This window comes from Malania oleifera, chromosome 5, assembly GCF_029873635.1.
Source record: "Malania oleifera isolate guangnan ecotype guangnan chromosome 5, ASM2987363v1, whole genome shotgun sequence".
Classification (NCBI taxonomy): Eukaryota; Viridiplantae; Streptophyta; class Magnoliopsida; order Santalales; family Ximeniaceae; genus Malania; species Malania oleifera.
Window position 1 is genome coordinate 29,705,237 of NC_080421.1, and position 21,951 is coordinate 29,727,187.

A 21,951-nucleotide genomic window follows, 5' to 3' on the forward strand; every position below is an offset into this window, starting at 1 on the left:
ACCATGATATATTCGAATATAATACAACTATTATATGAGTTATGAATTATGTACTATTTATATGTATATCACGAAAAATGCTCATGTTTCCACATAATAATATTAAATTCTCTCCCTTACTGAGAGGTGTCTCACCCCAGTATTACAAACATTTCAGAAAATCTAGGTAGGTGGGCGGATAGAGCCCCGCAGCAATAGAAGAGGACTAGACTACCCTATCTATAGGGTAAGTGGATGAGCTAGGGTTAGATAGATTTTTGGGTTGAGACTCGAGGAGCACTTCTTGGTCTTTTATGGGTGACTGTATATGTATATATGACAGATTTAGTAGATCTTTGGTATGGTTTCTGGTATTTATGGCATGCATATGATTTTATGTTTCCGGCTGCTTAGGTATCAGAGTTTTTATGGCAAGTATATCCCTAGTACCCATGGGTTTAGGTTGACCATGACTATGAAATATTAGCTAGATTATTATGTATGTTATTATGTGGGAAATAATATATATATGGAAAATAGGCAGGTCGTTATAGTTTGGTATCAGAGCCTAGGTTACTAGGTTCTGTAGACTCGAAAGTGCAGTGGAAACAATACTAGTGTATAAGAAAAGGATTTGAGGTTTTGTGTTGCAGTTTAGAGGCAAGAATTCCGTGGTGATTTCTGTGTCTTTCCTGGGGTGACGATTTCAGGAAAGTCATAGTAAACTATTGCTGAGTTGTGTTTCTGAAGTGTAGGACTGAATCTTGAATTAAGATAAGGATGTTAAGATAGAAGGGATAATATTAGTTTTGACTAGATATGTAAGATATAAGCATGGGGGTCCCTAAGTTATGTTTATTGTCTTTTTAGGATGGACCTGGGTAGTGGCAGTGCTTATGCGAGTGGTAGTGAGGGTATAGGACCCTCGGGTATAGGTGGGGCTGATTTAGATGCAGTATTACACAGTGTGGCTGAACAAGTCATAGCTGAGATCACACGGAGCTCCAGAGAGAAGGGAGGTCCATCTACAGGCCATAGGTGCATGATAAAAAAAATTTACTAAGATGAACCCTTTGGCATTTTCAGGAGGAGCAAATCCTGCAGTCGTTGAAAATTGGATGAAGGAGATAGAGAAAGTTTTGGCAGTGCTGCAGTGCACGGAGGAGCAGAGGAATTTATTTGCCACCTATAGACTAATAGGGGAGGCTGAAAGATGGTGGACTACGGTGAAATTATTGGAGGTACAGAGGATGGTGCCTATAGCTATGACTTGGTACCGGTTTAAAGAATGTTCTTTGACAGATACTTTCCGGCCACTACTAGGGAGGCCAAAGTGGAGGAGTTCCTGAATTTGAAGGAGGGACAACAAATAGTCCAGTAATACGCAGTGAGATTTATAGAGTTATCCTGTTTGCCCCGTATATCATACCCGATGAGGCAAAGAAGGCAAGGTAGTTTGAAAGAGGTTTGAAGCGAGAAATTTACAAACATGTTGCCGTGTTGAAAATGCAAGACTTTGTTGAGTTGGTAGAAAAAGCAGTTGTGGATGAGGTTAGTGAGCGAATAGGTGCAGAGGAGTAGGTATAGAAGAAGAGGTCCACACCTTCGTGCTTTTAGCAGGGATCTAGTCGAGGCTAGTGAAGGAGAGGAAATTATGGCAGAGGACAGAAGCAGGAGACTGGGGGCCGTGAGGTTCAGGGAGTGCATACCTACCCTTTATGTTAGACATGTGGAAAGAGACACTTTGGAGAAAGTCGAGCAGGGAGAGGCGTCTACTATCACTGTGGTAGACCAGGACATTTAGTGCGAGATTATCCTACACCACTGGGTACCATACATGCTCCCAGACCGCACAAAGGAGGTTGTCAAGTGCCTCGTGGAGGCCAGCAGAGGAATTTAGCCCTGGAGAGAGTATATGCTTTGACGCTGGGAGACGCGGAGGCCACAAATGACGTTGTGACAAGTACCTTTACTGCTTTATCATATCAAGCTATTGTTTTACATGATATAGGTGCCACCCACTCTTTTGTGTCTGCGAGGTATGTTGATTTGGCTAATGTTGAGACATAATTATTAGATGTTGAACTATTAGTTGCAACACCGATAGGGTCAATGGTGAGGTGTCATAGGGTGCTCAGGGGTTATCCAATAGAAATTTAGGGGAGAGTATTACCAGCTGATCTAATTGTGTTAGATTTGCATGGATTTGATGTAATACTGGGTATGGACTGATTGGCTACTAACCATGCAAGTATCGACTGTCATTTGAAAGAGTTGGTTTTCAGACTACTACGAAAGCCAGAATTTAGATTTTTGGGATCACGGGTGCAATCCCCACCTTAGTTAGTGTAAGCCTTATAGGCAAGAAGACTACTTCTGGACGGATGTCAGGGGGTTTATGGCCTATGTAAAGGAGGTGATAGAAAATGAATTGAAGCTTGTTAGTACACCAGTGGTTAAGGAGTTTCAGACATTTTTCCAGAGGAATTACCTGGGTTGCCTCCCAACCGTGAGATAGATTTTACTATCAACTTACTTCCAGGGATGACACCGATCTCTAAAGCTCCTTACCGAATGGCTCCAACAGAATTGAGAGAATTAAATGATCAGTTGTAGGATTTATTGAATAAAGGATTTGTCAGACCTAGTGTATTACCTTGGGGAGCTCCAGTACTATTTCTGAAAAAGAAAGATGGGATTATGAGGATGTGCATAGATTATAGGGAAATAAACAAAGTAACAGTTAAGAACAGGTATCCTCTACCCCATATAGACGACTTATTTGATTAGATTTAGGGTACATGGGTCTATTCCAAGATCGACCTCAAGTCAGGTTATCATCAAGTGAAAGTTAAAACTGAAGATATTTCAAAGACAGCTTTCAGGATCAGGTATGAGCATTATGAATTTCTAGTTATACCATTTGGTCTAACAAATGCTCCTGTTGTGTTCATGGATTTGATGAATATAATATTTCACCAGTATTTAGACTAATTCGTTGTGGTTTTCATTGATGTCATACTGGTCTACTTGAGGAGTTTTGAGGAGCATGAGACGCACTTAAGGCTGGTACTTTAGATGCTTAGAGAAAAGAAATTGTATGCCAAGTTTGTCAAATATGAATTTTTGTTAGAGAAAGTTGTTTTTCTGGAGCATGTTATATCAGGGGATGGAATTTCTATAGATCCCAGTAAGATAGAGGCAGTAGTGGATTGGGTCAGATTGAGGAACGTACAGGAAGTTAGAAGTTTCTTAATACTAGTAGGTTATTACCGACAGTTTGTAGAGGGATTCTCAGCATTATCAAAGCCACTAACACGACTAACCAGAAAGAATGCCAAGTTTGAATGGGACGATAGTTGTGAGCAGAGCTTCCAAGAATTGAAATAGAGGCTCATCACAACACCAGTATTGACTATTCCATCGGGAGGTGATAGTTACATGATCTACTGTGATGCATCTTTGAGGGGGCTCAGATGTGTATTGATGTAGTAAGGCAAAGTAATAGCATATGCCTCTTGACAATTGAAAGAATATGAAATGAATTCTCCCACTTATGATATAGAATTGGCTACAGTAGTTTATGCACTGAAGATTTGGAGACATTATATATACGATGAAAGACGTGAAATATTTTTAGACCATAAAAGTTTAAAGTACTTCTTCACACAGAAGAAGTTGAACATGTGGTAGAGAAGATGGTTAGAGCTCATCAAGGACTACAATTGTACAATTAGCTACCATCCAGGTAAAGCTAATGTGGTGGCTGATGCTTTGAGCTGAAAAAAAAAGAAGAAACAACACAGTTAGCAGCAATAGTTCAAAGCCTGATCCAGATGGACTTGGAGAGGCTTGGCATAGAATTAGTAGAGAATGATCACCAGGAATTTATTATCAACTTGTTGGTGCAGCCCGCACTATATGAAAAGATTAAAGCAGCTCAAAAGAATGAAGTAGAGTTGATGGAGTTGATAGAGAAGGTACAGGACAGACAGGGGGAGGAGTTTAGTATATCTAATGATGGAACTCTATAGTTCTGTACCAGACTGTGTGTGCCTACAAATGTGGATATTAGAAGGATGATCCTTGAGAAGGCTCACAGATCCTTATACACGGTTCATCCGAGCAACATTAAAATGTATAGGGATTTGTAAGAGTATTTCTGGTAGAGCAGAATGAATAGAGAGATTGTCAAATTTATGCAGTAGTGCTTGACTTGCCAGAAGTAAAGGATGAGCACCAGATGCCAGCGGGCCAGTTACAACCACTTTACATCCTGGAGTGGAAATGGGATCACATTTCAATAGACTTTATGATGAGTTTACCGCTGGTACAATAGGGGCAGAGTGCTATTTGGGTGGTCATTGATAGACTGACAAAGACCGCTCACTTTATCCCTATTAGAATCAACTACTCCATGGATAGATTGGACAAATATATATTCAAGAAATAGTATAATCACATGGGGTGCCAGTATCTATAGTATTAGACCGGGACCCATGTTTCAAGTCATGGTTTTGGAGGAGCTTGCAAGAGGCTTTGGGGTCTCAGTTGTCGTTCAGCACGATATTTCATCCTCAGACGGATGGGTAGTCAGAGAGGATGATTCAGATATTAGAAGATATGTTACGGGTGTGTGTGCTAGATTTTGGGGGTAGTTGGACCAAGTATCTGTCGCTGGTGAAGTTTGCATACAATAATAGTTATCAGACCAACATTGGTGTGGCACCTTACGAGGCGTTATATGGTAAGAGATGTCATTCTCCTCTATGCTAGGATGAGGTTTGTGAGAGGCGTGTTTTGGGATCAAAAGTAGTGTAATGGGCATATGATAAAGTCCAACTTATTAGAGATAGAATCAGTGCATCTCAGAGTCGGAAGAAAAGCTATGCTGATAATCGTCGCTAGAAATTGGAATTTGAAGTAGGAGACCATGTATTTCTGAAAATAGCGCCATTGAAAGGTACTGTGAGGTTTGGGAGGAAAGGTAAGTTAAACCCTAGGTTTATTGGCTCTTTTGAGATACTTGAGAGAGTGGGGTTAGTTGCCTACCGACTAGCCTTACCTCCAGTTTTATACATGACATATTTCATGTTTCTATGTTAAAGAAATACGTCCCAGATCCCCCCCATATGGTCAGTTATGCAGGGATAGAACTCAAAGAATCACTGGCTTATGAGGAGATAGCAGTGCAGATCTTGGATAGGAAAGAACTGGAATTACGTAATAAGAGAATTCCATTAGTAAAAGTCCCATGGAGGAATCATGCGGTGGAAGAAGCTTCATGGGAGCTTGAGGAAGAAATATGATAGAAGTACCCACATTTGTTTAGTGGGGACCAGTAGTAGACAAAGGGAGAATTTTATACTTAGTAGATAAAGTTTGATTTATTTTATGTTAAGCAGGGTAATGTATGTATAAGTGATATTATAGGTTATAAGATCGGTAGTATTTTGGTTTTGGGAGAAATTTTCTTTTATGTGTATGTAATCTCCCAGAACCCTGAATGTAACCACGGTATTCCTCCGCCATAAGTGAGGGTAAGTAATAAAATAAGTAGCTCATTTTCCTCAAAAGATGGTGTTCAATACAAATATTACATTTCGAGGATGAAATTTTATAAAGAGGGGAAAATGTAGAGACCCAAAGGATTATGCTAACTAAATAATAGGAGAAAGGAGAGAAAAAAAGGAATTTTAAAAAAGGGATTCAAAAGGGTCTCGTCGACGAGTGCAGAGTGCTCGTCGATGAACAGGCTTCTTGGGCTCGTCGATGTGGATGCGTGTCTCATCGATGAAAACTTACTGAGAGGGTTGTTTCCTGGATCTAAAATTCATTGATAAGGGTTAAGGGCTCGTCGACGAACCTCCTTCATGAACTCGTCCACGAGGTGTCGTGACTCGTTGACGAGGTCACGTGGACAAGTACTATATATAAGGCCAAAAATCACTTTTCTGCGAGGGAATTTCATGCATAACCTCTCTCTCTCTTTCTCTCTCTCTCTCTCTCTCTCTCTCTCTCTCTCTCTCTCTCTCTAACTTCGTCTCCCTCTCCTTCTCTCTAGAATTTCGGTTTCGTTATTCACTGGATCGACGACCTGAAGTCGTCACGTTACTCCTGGGAGGATTCTTTTCAAGTATATTGGAGTAAATCGTTGGTTAGGCCAACTTGGGCACCATCCCAAATTCTGCGTAAGTTGATTATTTTAATATTTTATAAGGTACGTGGTATTTATGGACTGAGAAAAGTTTAGTAGATGGAATATACTGAAGTTTTGTTTGGGGAAATATCAATTTCAAGGTGTTGAGCTGGGAACACCATAGGTGTAGTTTTGGGGTATTTTGTGGGCTTCTCAGTAAGTCAGGTAAGGGGATAAATTAAGTCAGCATTTTCATGAAATTATTTATTATTATACAACATTTATTTTCAGGAAAATATGTATGATTTAGAACTATGTTTGGGGAATACTTCTATTGAACAAAGAAATTACTTAAGCATGTTTTATATGGAAATATGATTTTAGAATTAATTATAAGTTTATAAGGTTATGTATATCTGTGCGGAATGAGTACAGTATTTTCATGAAAATTATACTATGTTGGAATATTATGATTTCTCCAAGACAAGCATGTTATAGCAGTTTTCAAGAAAACCATAAAAACATTATAGGAACTATGATTTTTACGAATATTATGTTGAACAGTGCAAGATTTTCATGTACAAGTATGTTATGATAAGACGGTGTAATTGTCGTGATTTACAAGTTATGATATGCAAGAATTTCATGTACAAGTACATTATGATAAGCTGACATAAATGCCAGGATTTCATGTTATGATATGATGGTGCAAATGCCGTGATTATACAAGTTATGTCAAGATTCAAGAAAATATTATCATGTCATGTTTTACCTTGAAATATGAAATTGCTATGTTCAATATCATGAAATGTATTATATGTTATCAGAACTCGGATAGCTTAGTTTAATTTCACGAAGCACGGTACCATAGCTATATGTTTATGATTATGAATATGTTAGTGTTACCACACATCTTATGTAGAGTGTGGGAGATGGAAGTCGATGTGTCTTTATAGGAGTGTCATAGTTCCCTTGGTAGTCCAGCCTAAATGGAACATGCCCATCATACTTACACGTACCTATGTTTGACTTAGCATGGTCAGCCGACCATTGCTAGGTCTTGCCTTCGGGCCGCACAACCCTATCATATAGGGGGCAAGACATGATGACAACTAACTAACTATCTATCCTGAGTAATAATTCATGTATGATATGATTATATAAGATGATTTCTCAGTACATAAATTTAGTATGATACGCTATGTTATGATAAACCATGATATATTCAAATATGATACAACTGTTATATCAGTTACGAATTATGTACTGTTTATATGTATGTCACGAAAAATACTCATGTTGCCACACACTGATATTAATTTGTCTCCCTTACTGAGAGGCGACTCACCCCAGTATTACAAACATTTTAGGAAATCCAGGTAGGAGGGCGGATAGAGCCTCGCAGCAGTAGAAGAGGACTAGACTACCCTATCTGTAGGGTAAGTGGATGAGTTAGGGTTAGATGGATTTTTGGGTTGAGACCCGAGGAGCACTTTTTGGTCTTTTATAGATGACTGTATATGTATATATGACAGATTCAGTAGATCTCTGGTATGGTTTCTGGTATTTGTGGCATGTATATGATTTTATGTTTCCCGCTGCTTAGGTATCGGAGTTTTTATGGTAGGTATATCCTTAGTACCTATGGGCCTAGGTTGACCATGACTATGACAACTTAGCTGGATTAATTTCTATGTTATTATGTGGGAAAGAATATATATATATATATATATATATATATATGTGTGTGTGTGTGTGTGTGTGTGTGTGTGTGTGTGTGTGTGGAAAATAGGCAGGTCGTTACAGAAAGAGTTGAATATGAGGCAGAGGAGGTGGTTGGAATTGATTAAAGATTACGACTGTACCATTAATTACCACGTAGGGAAGGCTTATGTGGTGGCTAATGCCTTGATTTGAAAATCAGTAAGTGCATCAGTATCAGTAATGGTAATTCAACATTAAATCATGATAGATTTAGAAAGGCTTGGTGTGGAGTTGGTGAAGGGAAATCACTAGGCATTTATCACTAATCTGGTACTTCAGCCTACTTTACTGAAAAGGATTAAGACTGCTCAGATAAAAGATGCAAAGTTGGTAAAGATCATGCATAAAGTGCAGAGTGGGTTGGGGCTAGATTTTAATATCTTAGATGATGGAGCTTTGAGATTTCGTGCCAGACTATGTGTACCTGATGATGCTAAGATTAAAAGAACTATTCTAGAAGAGGCACATCGTTCCCGATATACAATACATCCAGGAAGCACTAAGATGTATAGGGATCTGCAGGAGTCTTTCTAGTGGAATAATATAAAGAGAGAGATTGCCTGATATGTAGAGCAGTGTCTTACATGCCAGCAGGTGAATGCTGAGCATTAGAGACCGGCAGGATAGTTGCAACCACTTTATATTCCCGAATGGAAATGGGAGCATATCTTCATGGACTTCGTCATGGGATTGCCACCAACACTACATGGGCAAAATGCCATATGGGTAGTCATTGACTGTCAGACAAAAATTGCTCATTTTCTTCCAATCAGAGTTAATTACTACATGGGTAGGTTGACAAAATTGTATATTCAGGAGATAGTTATACTTCATGGTGTGCCAGTGTGCATCGTATCAAATTGGGACCCATGGTTCACATCTCAGTTTTGGAAGGGTTTATAGAGAGCCTTGGGATCCCAACTGACATTTAGTACAGCGTTTCACCCCCAAACTGATGGACAGTTAGAAAGGACAATTCAGACACTGGAAGATATGTTACGAACTTGCGTGCTGGATTTTGGGGGGGGGGGATCTGGATTCAATATATGCCACTGGTGGAGTTTTTTTTACAATAATAGCTATTAGGCTAGTATTAGGATGGCACCGTATGAAGCATTGTATAGTCAAAGGTGCCAAAGTCCACTATATTAGGATGAAATAGGAGAAAGGAAAATTCTAGGGCCAGAGATTGTACAATAGACTTCTAAGAAAATCAGGCTTATTCAATAAGAAATAAAACAGCTCAAAGTCAACAGAAAAGTAATGTAGATACCTGCCGACGGAAGCTGGAGTTTGGTGCAGGGGATAATGTATTCTTGAAAATTGCACAAATGAAAGGAGTAATGAGATTCAGAATGAAGGGTAAGCTGAGCCTTAGGTATATTGGGCCATTTAAGATACTAGAAAGAATTGGTCTAGTTGCCTACAGGTTAGCATTACCCCTTGTATTATCTAGGATCCACGACATACTTCATATGTCTATGTTGAAGAAGTATGTCCCAAACTCTTCACATGTAATAACTTATGAGGCATTGGAGCTTGGAGATACTTTATCATATGATGAAGTGCCAATTCAGATCATAGATCGGAAAGAGCATGAATTGCGTACTAAGAAAATTCCATTGGTAAAAGTACTTTGGAAAAACCACGCAGTTGAGGAAGCCTCATGGGTGCTAAAGGAGGAAATGCATCAGAGATACCCATATTCATTCAGTGAGGCCCAACATTAGTTAGAAAATGTAATGGTTCAGGTAAGCATTCATTTGTATGTAAGCAAGTTTTGTGCAGGTTAATTAGTTGAGTGGAATTAATTGTAAATTTGAATGTGATGGTTTTTATGTTAAGTGGTTTTGGGAGAATTTTGATTTGGTTATTTGTAATATCCTAAAGCCATTTATGTAGAGGTCAGGAAAAAAATAATAATAATAATAAAGAAAAAAATGGGAGAAATCGGTTTGGTGTAGGACCAAACCATCGACGGTTTGGGGGAGCTTAGGAAAACCGTCGACGGTTTTGAGTTACCGAAGGCCAATAAAGGTAAAAATGGTAAAAATAGGTTGATTAAAAACCAAACCGTTGACGGCTTCCTTTAGGCCAGCGACCTATATAAAGGATCTTAGTTCATTTTCTTTTGAAAAATTCTTCCTCTCTCACTCTCTCTAGGGCTGCAAACTCCCACTCCCTTTCTCCTAATTTTTTCCCCGATTTCAACCCAAATCAACTAAAAAACATCATTTCGAGATCTCAGCATCGATTCTCCGCAGAATAGCCAGAGCAGATATGGTTTTTCAAAATAATCAGGCATATGGACATTATGATTATGAATTATTATATTTAAATTTTTTCGAAACCAGGTATTTTGAGTTGAATAAACCCTAGAAGATGATTGAATGTTAATCCTCAGTAAAATATATTTTTCCCAGATAGTTGTTATATTATAGTTTATCACCCAAACTGTGTGGCATGAGTATGAGTATTTTTATTGTATAATTCAACATGTTAGATTATTTTAAGAATGAATAGAACAAGTATGATTTTATACAAAATTATTACAAGATATGTTCAGACAAATACATGACATAACAGTTTAGCCGACTTTATGTTGTGACAGTTCAGCTGGCTTTATGCCGTGACAGTTCAGCCAACTTTATGTCGTGACAGTTCAGCCGACTTTATGTCGTGAAAGTTCAGCTGGCTTTATGCTATGATCAGTTATGATATAACAATTTATACAAGAATTATGATATGACAAATTTTATGCAGAAATATGAAAAATGAGATTATGTTACAATTATATTATATGAAATGTATTATATGGTAGTAGAACCCTGATGGATTAGTTCGGATTTAGAGCACAATACCGTAGCTATTGTGTTAGATCAGTGCCACCACACTTCTTAGATAGAGTGTTGGTTAATGGATAGTTAATTGTGTCCAAAGAAGAGTAGAGTACCCCCCCGGCAGTCCGAACCAAACTGGGTAGGCCAATCGTACTTATAGATGCGTTATGTTTGACTTAGCGTGGTAGGTCGGTCATTGCTAAGTCCCACCTTTGGGCCACACAACTCAATCATTTGGGGGTAATAGTTGATATCAACTAGCTATCCATCTAGGGAAAAAATTTAGTATTATACAGATATATTAGATGATTTACACATATAGTGAAATTTATTATGATAAAGTATGCTTATGTTGAAAAGTATGTATTTTCCAAACTTACATATGTACGAGTACAGATTTATATGATTCACCAGTTAAAGTTAATTATTTTTAGGATATGTTTATGAAACACTAGAACTCATGTTGCCACACACTGATGATAATCTATTCCTTCTTATTGAGAGGTGTCTCACCCAAGAATTTTAACATTTCAGGAAATACGAGAAATCAAGTCTAGAGTGCTCCGGGGTGAGATCTAGATAGTTCTGTTTAAAGTAAGTGTCTGTGAGTACTGATATGTGTATAGTGATGTTTTTGTGCACCATGGGTTGTAATTATGTTTATGGGAGATACTTATGTGATGATTGATGGTATTATAACTATGGTATTGTATTTGGTAATTTTTATGTGTATGTTTCCGCTATTTGGATTAGATGATTTATGGATAGGTACACTCGTTATCCCACTTCGGGTTCAGGTCAGTATAGTTATGGTATCGGAGCATATTTATTTATAGCAGTAAAATTTTTGGGTCGTTACACATGACCTTCCAAAGTTACCCAACCAACCATCTTGTATCCGTCATGAAATAAGAATGTAAGATCGTGATACCTTTCATCACTCTATCTTGTGTCAACACCTTCATTAATTAAAAGACACATCAATCTTCAACCTTCCATAAACATAAATTAAGAAACCCTTAAAATAGCATAATTTTTTATACAATTAGATCCTCTATAAATACGGTTTCCATATCCTCCAACCTTAATCATTCATATATATCATCATTATAAAAATTTTTCTTTCTTTTATTTCTTAGTTCTCAACAATATCATATTTATCTACTATCACACTCACTTTTTGACTTAATATTTCTCCATTTCCCCCTTTTTCAAACCTAATTTAATCGTAGTTTGTCAAGGGTATATTGATTTAGAATTTTGGAAAGGATAACTGTGTTTGTTATTAGGATCCGTGGTGCCCTAATTATTCCCCTTTTATAGTTGTAACATTTTACTTGTTTTTTTTCTTGAATATGATTTATTTTGTGATTTAATTTTTGATTTTGCTCTAATTAATATTGTATTATTCTATTATACTATTTGCAATAGAAAATTCTTCTCATTTAACATATCAATATTATAAGTTTGCCGAGTTGTAGTGGCTAGTCTAAAATTATGAGTAAAACTATACATATTAATTAATTATTATTGATCACAATATCAAACTCATTGTTAACTTAAGAAACTTTATAAGCTTAGTTTTTTACAAAATTTTATAGGATCATTTGGTTTGAAGGATGTAGCATTAAGAATCATTTTAGAGCATATCTGAGTGAGTGGGATTTGAGCTACCATGAGGTGGTGATGAGTCCCTCATTACTTTCACCTTTTGATCATCCTTTAGACAGCCATCCTACCACCCTTAAGGCTTGGACCTTGCACTTTAACTGCCAAAAAATTTCTATGGAGTGGCTATAACCTCGACCATGGTAATCACAAGTGGCATTGGGGTCATACCATTTCAAATATGGCTCCATCATGATTGTTGGTGGAATTGGAACTATCAAATGCCTTGTGATTACAGTGGGAAAAGCTATGCATATGACATTGGGATTGGTTGAAGTGCTTTCCTTTCTTTTCTCTTTTGATTATGCTGCTTTGTTTGGATGACAATAGGTGAAGTGACATTAACATGCAGGAATGCAGGTTGCGGGGCTACGTTGTATATCGCCTCTTTATCTTTCTGCTTCTTTCTTTTAGATGACTGCCCCTTTACATTCTAGATTTTGTCTTCCCTTTTCTTTTCTATGCTCTTCTTTGATCTTTACTCGGATTCTTCCTCTAAGATCCTCGCATCATGAATGGTTCCCTTATTATTCTTTCCCCTATTTTTTATACTTCTTTGAAACTTGAATATGTGCCCTAAACCATTCGTTTGTGACAAATATCTGGGAGAGTATTTATAAAAAATGACACGGTTTCATATACAGTGAGAAGAGGTTGCACCAGTGCGGTTGCTTCTTTCTACTTATCTGCATGCTCCTTGAAGCTCTCATTAGTCTTCTTCTTGATGTTCTGTAAAGGTTTCCTATCAATGGAGACTTCCGTGATTGACTTATATTGGACCAAGAAGGCATTAACTAGATCAACCCATGTCAGGATTCGAGTTTTGTCTGACTTCTTGTTCCAATGCAATGGTGCCCCTCTTAAACTATCTTGGAAGGATTGGATAAGAAGCCTATTATTTGGATTATATAGGTTATCCTACTAGAGAACACCAATATGTGTGTATTAGGGCACTATCTCTCATCAAACTTATCGAAGTATGGAATTTGGGGTGTATGGGGGGTTGCCATATTAGGAGTCAAGTGCAGATCAAACGTATTGGTGTGCCTAAACCAACTCAATTTCTCAATAGGGTGAGTTCTTTTCTTAATCAATTCTTGCATTTACTTTATATTTGTGCCTCTGAAAGAAAGGTTTATCAAAGCTTGCCTCTCTTATCTTTCTTTGAGGTCATCATAGAAGCCTAGTGTTCATAGCTTCCTTTGGGATGACTATACCCCACCTAATGGCGCATTGATTGAAGCGCATTAGGTCGGGAAGTAGACCTATATCTGGACTTGGAAGGCATTGATAAGGGAGATGGAACCTTTAAATATGCAAGCTTTTGTTATAATAATGGGTCCTAACCCTAGAATGACTCTGATTCTGTTGGATCGATCGACAACCTTTTCTGTGTTCATCACTTCCATCAATTTATTCATTATCTACTTAAGGGTCTTGATGTCATGACTAGCCTCCTTTTGACTATGCTCTATCTTAGCTAATCAAATCTTAATATGATCTCCCATGATCCTCACTTTTAATCAAGTATTCTTCAATGGCAAGGAATGACTTAATTGGCTAATATCATAGGCAAGTCGAACCTTCTACATGAGTTACAATGAATGGGATGGTCATGCATGTATAATAAATGTATGAGAAGCATGACAAAGGTAAGTAGATTCCTAGAAGGTGAAGATCTTCACAGATAATTGAGATGCACTCACAAATGCAACTTCTTAGAAAGCTTGGTAAGAGCTATGATTTTTACTATGCACATAAGCGTTCTCGTGAGTGGGTGAATGAATGCCTAAATTTTTTCATTCAAAATTCTTAAAGGATTAAATGAGTATGCTAGCATGTTTGCATAAATGAAGGGAATATTTATCACATAAGATAAGGGAAGTGGTGTTAAGAGAAAAAAAAAAAAATATATGGAATGGGGGTTAGAAGTCCCCTAAGAAATGGAAGCCAAAAGGGACTTAAAAGAATACATCATCTAGCGTATTCCATGGAAGATAGAAGAGCAAAGAAATGAAGTCATGTTTCTTATTTGTAATTGCATCTAGTTTAGGTTTGGTCTATAATAATGCATGCTCCATATGATATAATACAAAAGTTTAAACAGGACCTTAGATAGACCTTAAAGACCTAACCTTTCAAGAAAAGCCTTTTTCATTAAATGCTAAAATCATATAAGGTTTTTAAATGATTTTTAAGTCAAAAAAAAAGGGGCAAAACTCAAGATTTTATTGACCTCAGTCGACCGACCATTTTCATAGGTTTTACACCTCAGCCGACTTACCTAGGTCAAAAAAGTCAAAGTTTTACAAAGCTCAGTCGACCGACCATTTTTTAATTAAGTTTCTTCAGTCGACCAAACCTTGTGAAATTTGAATTAAGCTTTAAGGCCAAACGATTGGACCTCATTTTTTGGACATATTTAACAGCTCAATCAACCAGCTGTGGAAGAACACAACATGCTCAGTCGACTGTCATTCAAGGCCTAGATGACTAATCCTTTAGGCCAGCCGACCGAACCTATGAAGGTTTGGAAAATCGCTTGAGGTCAGTCGACCAACACCTTGCTCAATCGACCGACCCTTTTGAGTTTGACCATTTTTCAACGCTAAAACGTGTTTAATTTTTTAATTAAATAATTTTAAAATACCCTCCATGTCCCTAACAGTCATTTTCCTTGGGAACTCTATATATACCCCTTTTATAAGTATAATTAGCAAGAAGATTAGCCCAAATATTCTCTCAGATATTTTGTGTCTTATTTCTCATACTCCTTTTATTATTAATTAAAAAAATATTTTTATAAGAGAGCTTTAATTTTTCCCTTTCACTTCTCTCATTTGCACATTGATTGCATTTGAGGGTTGATTGAAAGTAATATTCATTTGGGCATTCATTTATTGATTTTAAAGTGTTTACTCTCACTTAAGCTTATATTTTTGAAAATCATTTTGAGAGTAATTTTGAGTTTCTCCCATATTATTTTCTTGATAAATATATTTGGGGGAACTCTTTATTGCTTGTGCATCTTTTGCACATTCATTGCAAGATTCCAAAAGCTCATATTCTTTATTGCAAAAATCATTTTTTAGAAAAATCTTAGGCTTCTCCTACATTTTATTTGACATATAATTTTTGGAGAAAATCTTTTAACAAGTTAAGAGAACCTTGAGCATATTTTCATCTACATATCTTTGCTTGAAAGGTCTCTTATATTTTGTTCTTAAGAAAATTATTTTGAAAGCAAAACCCTAGGTTCTCCTATATTTTCATTATAAAACTTTTTGGAGAAAATTTTATTAGGGTTCAATCTTTGAAGTGATTATTATATATATTTTATTCAAAGATTGTAGAAATCATTTTGAGAAAAATACACATTCTCTACTGAGCTTATTTCATATCATCTGAGAGTGCATTTTAGGGCTTCAATTTGTACACATCTGCTTTTGTAGAAGCATTCATATTTGTACGCAAACTTTATTATCTTTGTATTCCAGGTGTAGCCTGAAGAGGAATACACCGTCCTATAAGGTGTATCAGTTTGGCTCTAACTTGGTTAGGTGAGTTGGGGAGACTTTACCCTATAAGGAAAGGTGGTTCTGCCCAATAAGTGAACTAAAGAGACTTTGCCTCGTAAGGAGAACTAGTTTGCCTCAGCCTGGTGAATTGACGTGAGGAGACTCCGCCTCTTAAGGAGAACTGGTTTGGCTTCGCCCTTAAGTGAGCCAAGGAGACCCTGCCTCGTAAGGAGTATTGTAAATGGCGTTGCTCCACCCGATTAAGTGAGCAAATAGTGGAATCCTTGAGGCGAGGCTTGATATGGGGATGTAGGTAGGATTGGCCAAACCCTAATAACAAATATTGTGTCTACTCATTCATTTATTTAATTTTTGCACTATAATTTCTGCACATGTATGCTTAATTATTTGTTGTGATTTTTATATTTATTTTAAATATCTACATTCATTTATTTTTGTGGTATTGGTGTTTGCATAGAAAGACCTTAGGTTGTGTAATGCTGGTTGTAGCTTAAAATTGAACACACTTAACCTAGGAAGAAAATTTTTAAATATCTAATTCACCCCCCTCTTGGGAATACACCATTCACATCACTTTTTTTTTATATTATTTTTATTTTATTTTTTTAAGAATAGAGAAAGAAGGGTGACATGTGGCATGGTGACATCATCATGACATCTCCCACCACATAGCAAAGCACCATTGGACCGAAGATAAGGACAAGGATTGCTGACGTGACAGTGATCCAACCATCTAGAGACACAAAATGGAAGGCTTGAATCGTGCCATGTCACTAGGTAGCATCACTCTATATCCTCGGGCGAGAAAGTGCCATGTATCACCACCCAAAAGGTGACACATGGCCCACTACAAAAATGAACTTAATTTTTTTTTTATTCTATTTTTCTTTTCTTCTCTCTCTCTCTCTCTCTCTCTCTCTCTCTCTCTCTCTCTCTCTAAACTTTCTACCTCTCCCTTTCTCTTTGCCTCTTATTATGGCCTCCTCCAAAACCACCATGGCCACTGCCACCTACGGAGAACCTAGGAAAAGTCCTACTCTTGAATCCCTTCTTTTTTTTTCTTAATCTTTTTCTCATTTTTAGATGATCTCTATTTCATTATCTATTCTCTCTCGATTTTCCTTTTTTCTTTATCAGATCTTTACTCTCTCTTTGCTCTCCCTTCTGACCTCTCTCTCACTCCTCTCTCTTTTTCGATTTCTTCTGACCCCTTGTGCTTTCTTCCTCCCTTGCTTTGAACTTTTTAACTATTGAGTTGCAATAGGTGGAGACATCGGCAGTACCAACCCCAACTGCTTCTGTTGAATGTTAAGCTGCAGTAAGTGGAGACCTACAGCCACCTCCACCAACCCTGCCCACTATGGTTGAAATTAAGCCAACTACCCTCTAAATTCCACCCACTATGTGTGTGTGTGTGTGTAATTGTATGGCAAGAATAGAGTGTGGAAGAGTGTGTGAGGAACATAGTTAAACTATGTTGGTTGACAGAGAGAGTTGAGTTGAGCAGTGGTTCCTCCTCCTTGTAATTTTTCTCCCACTTATAGTGAGATTGGTGTGTTCTGTGGACGTATGTCAATTTGGGCTAAACCACGTTAAATCTTGGTTATCAATTTTTTTCTTGTGTGTGATTTTTGTTTATAGATCCCCCAAAAATTGGTATTAGAGCTAGATCGGAGCAAAATTGCATGATTGGAGCAAAATTTCTAGATTGGAGCCTCTATTCCTTATCTCAAAACTGAGTTTTGAGGCCACCATCGTGTTCCTATCGTCGAGACGAAGCCAATGGTGCAAATTGGAGCTTGAATGGAGGTTAGATATGCTCGCACATGCCCACACGCGCCACCGGAAGTAAGTCGTTGTTTCTACGTGCCTCTAGGTATTCGGCGCATAGCTTTACGCACCCCCATGCATTGACGAGCTCATGGAGAGAGCTCAAGATTGAAGAAGGCTGGCGTCAGTGTGACGTCAACTTCCGAGTCAACATTCTGTAGCGCCGCATCATGCCACGTGTCATCTAGTCCGCCAGGACCCACTGCCATTTCATTCACTGGTCAGCAGTTGGGACCCATTACCACATCAATAGCCAATTAGCACCGGGACCCACTACAACATCAGCACTAGGACCCACATTTGCCACGTTAGTAGGTGGGCCCCACATTACCACATTAGAAAACGATGTCAATTAACGGCATTAGGCATATTCCGTTAAGTTTGAGTTCGACCAAAAAGTTCGACCAGGTTTTCAGAGCCATTTCAAGTCCAGTTTTCAAACAACTCGAACCATTTCTAAGGTTTTCAATTATTTCGGATCCAACCGTACTATTCGTTTGAGCTGATTCCATCTCTAAATAGGTGAATCAAGATGTCAAATAGAAAAAGATCAAAGATCGATATGTTTGACAGCACAAATTTTAGTTTTTGGAAGAGGCAGATTAAAGACTAGTTGTTTGGTAAGGAGTTGCACTTACCATTAATGGGAAAGCCAAAATCCATGAAGGAGGGTGAGTGGGAGTTACTTGACTAGAAAACTCTTAGAGCTATCAGGATGATGTTGGCAAAGTTTGTAGTCTTCAATATCAAGCACATGACAACCGCCAAATCTCTTATGGATGCACACTCTCCAACATGTATGAGCACCCATCAGCCGCCAATAAGGGACACTTAATGAAAAGGTTGTTTACCATGAATATGTCTACAAGTGAAGGTTTCAGTAGACATTTGAATAATTTCAACGTGTTGTCAAATCAACTCGCCTCAATTGGAAATACGTTTGACAGTAAAATTCGTGCCTTACTGATTCTTAGTTAGTTGCCTAAGAGTTGGAAAGGTATTGTTATTGCGACTAGTAGCTTTGCAAGAAAATAAAAGTTGAAGTATGATAAGGTCATCAACATGATTTTAATGAAAGAGATTAGGATGATGTCAAACAATGCTTCCACTTCAAGGTCAGCCTTGAACGTGGAAAGTCAAGGGAAAGGAAGCGGGCATAGGCAATCAAACAATCATGACAGATCTAGGACCAAGCAATTTAGATCCAAAAATCCCACAAGTTCCCAGGGCACAAAGAAAATTGAGTGCTAGAACTGTGGAAAGACCGGGCATTACAAAACTAGTGCAAAGTTCCAAGGAAAGAACATAAGGCGAAGACAAAAGCAAATCTCGCCTCTTCTTTAGGAGAAGGAGATGCACTGATATGCTCTTTATAGAGAAAGTGGGAGTATTGGGTTTTAGACTCCGGAACCTCATTTCATGCTAGTTGTAGCAGAGATTGCCTAGAGGAGTATACATCAGCCAATTTCGATAAGGTGTACCTTGGCAGTGATCAAACTGGAGACATAGCCGGCAAGGAAATTGTGAAGATCAAGATAAATAGGTTTGTATGGAAGCTGAAGGATGTCAGATATATTTCAGACCTAAGAAATAACTTGATCTCAGTTGGACAATTGGCAGATGAGGGATACACCACAATATTCATTGGAAATGAATGGAAGATATCAAAGGGTGCACTAATGATTGCAAGAGGTAAGAAAAGTGGAACACTTTATCTAACCTCCAATGTCTGCATGTCTATTTCAGTTACTACAAGAAATGATGATATCAACATTTGGCACTGACGACTTGATCACATAAGTGAGAAAGGACTCATGGGGATGCACTCAAAGGGAAAATTGAGTGATCTATGGTCAGTAAAGATTGACATGTACGAGGATTGCATACTCGGGAAATAGAAAAGGGTCAGTTTCTAGACATGCACCCATACCTCGAAGAAGGAGATACTTGAATTAATCCACTCAGATGTATGGGGACTAATGACCGTTTCATCCATAAGCAGAAGGAATTACTTCATCACATTTATTGACGATCATTCTCGAAAGGTATCAGTTTACTTTTTGAAACATAAATTAGATGTCTTTGATTCTTTCAAGATTTGGAAAGCAGTGGTTGAAAATAAAACTGGTTTAAAAATCAAGAAGCTTAAAACGACAACGGTGGTGAATATGAAATTCTACTATGAGATGGTATCATGATGGAAAGATTTGTGCCAGGTATGCCCTAGCACAACTAAGTAGCCGACCAGATGAACCGATCATTGATTGAAAGAACCAGAAGCATGCGTATATAGTTAGACTTACCAAAGTAGTTTTGAGCAGAAGCAGTCATCACACCAGCATACTTGATTAACAGGAGTCCATCAGTACCATTGGACCATTGTCTACCAGAAGAAGTATGGAGTGGAAAAGAGGTGAGACTTTCACATTTGAAAGTTTGTTGGTTATGTTGCATATGTGCATATCAGTGAGAAACAAGTTTGATGCAAAGTCCCAGAAATGCACCTTCGTTGCTTATGGTGAAGATAAGTACAGGTATCGTATTTGGGACGATGAAAACAAGAAGGTGATAGGAAGCAGAGACGTGATATTCAACAAAAAATTGATGTACAAAGACAGACATACAAAAAAATCCACAGAACTAGTTCAAAATGAAACAACCTATGTAGACATGGATGATGTCCCAGAAGGTGTTGGGACACAATAGAAAAATGTCGAGAATCCTCGGGTGGAGGAATTTTTGGAGCAGATCATCGCACCACCACCTCCTAGTCCAACCCCAAATCTTAGGAGATCTTCTCGGCCCCATGTATCAAATAAAAGGAATGTGGATTATTTACTTTTTATAGATGATGAAAAGCCCAAATGTTATGATGAAGCATGTCAGGTAGAAGATTCAAGCAAGTGGGAGCTTGCAATGAAGGGCGAGATAAAATCTCTCACCTCCAAAAAACGTGGGAACTAGCTAAGTTGCCCAAAGGTAAGAAGGCTCTTCACAACAAAAGAGTGTACAAGATCAAAGACGAGCATAATGGCTCCAAGAAGTACAAGGCTCGGTTGGTAGTCAAAGGCTTCAAGCATAAATAAGGAATCGACTATACCGACATCTTTGCACCAGTTGTGAAGCTAACAACCATCATATCAGTCTTGAGCATTGTTGCTTTGGAGGGCCTACATCTCGAGCAGTTGGATGTGATGACATTTCTTCATAGTGATCTAGATGAGGAGATTTACATGCACCAGCCAGATGGATTCTCCATGAAAGGTAAAGAGAATCTTGTGTGCAAGTTGAAGAAGAGTTTGTACGGTCTCAAACAAGCTCCTAGGTAATGGTACCAAAAATTTGATGGCTTATGCACAGGAAAGATTTTCAAAAGTGCAACACCGACCACCGTTGCTACTTCAGGAGGTATCAGTCTAGTTATATCATTTTGTTGCTATATGTCGATAACATGCTAATTGCAAGACCAGATATAGAAGAGATCAGAAAATTGAAGCAGCAATTGTCAAATGAGTTTGACATGAAGGACTTGGGTTTAGCAAAGCAGATACTTGGAATGCGGATCTCCAAAGATAAGCAACAGGGAACGTTGTGGTTATCTTAGTCAAAGTACGTTAGTCATGTTTTACATAGATTCAATATGAGTGGCGCCAAAGTGGTAAATACACCATTAGTGAACACTTACACCTCTCCAAGGATCAGGCTCCCTAGACATATAAAGAGAAGGACTTCATGGCTAAGGTACCTTATCCCTCAACCATTGGAAGTCTTATGTACGTCATGATTTGTACCAGACCAGACATTGACCAAGCAATGGGAGCTATCAGCAGTTTCATGTCAAATCCAGGGAAGACTCACTAGAAAGCAATGAAGTCGATCTTGAGGTACCTAATTGGCACTATTGATAAGTGTCTATGTTTCGGCAAAGGAGACTTGAAAATTAAAGGGTTTATAGATGCTGATTTTGTTGGTGAAGTTAATCACCGTAGAAGCACCACCGGATATGTGTTCACTGTTGACACAACAACTATTATATGGATGTCATAGATACAAAAGATTATTGCCCTATCCACTATAGAAGCTAAGTACATAGCAGTGACAGAAGCTAGCAAAAAGATGATTTGGCTTCAAGGTTTGTTGATAGAGCTTGGAATAAAGCAGGTAAGGAACGTTTTGCACAACGACAATAAGA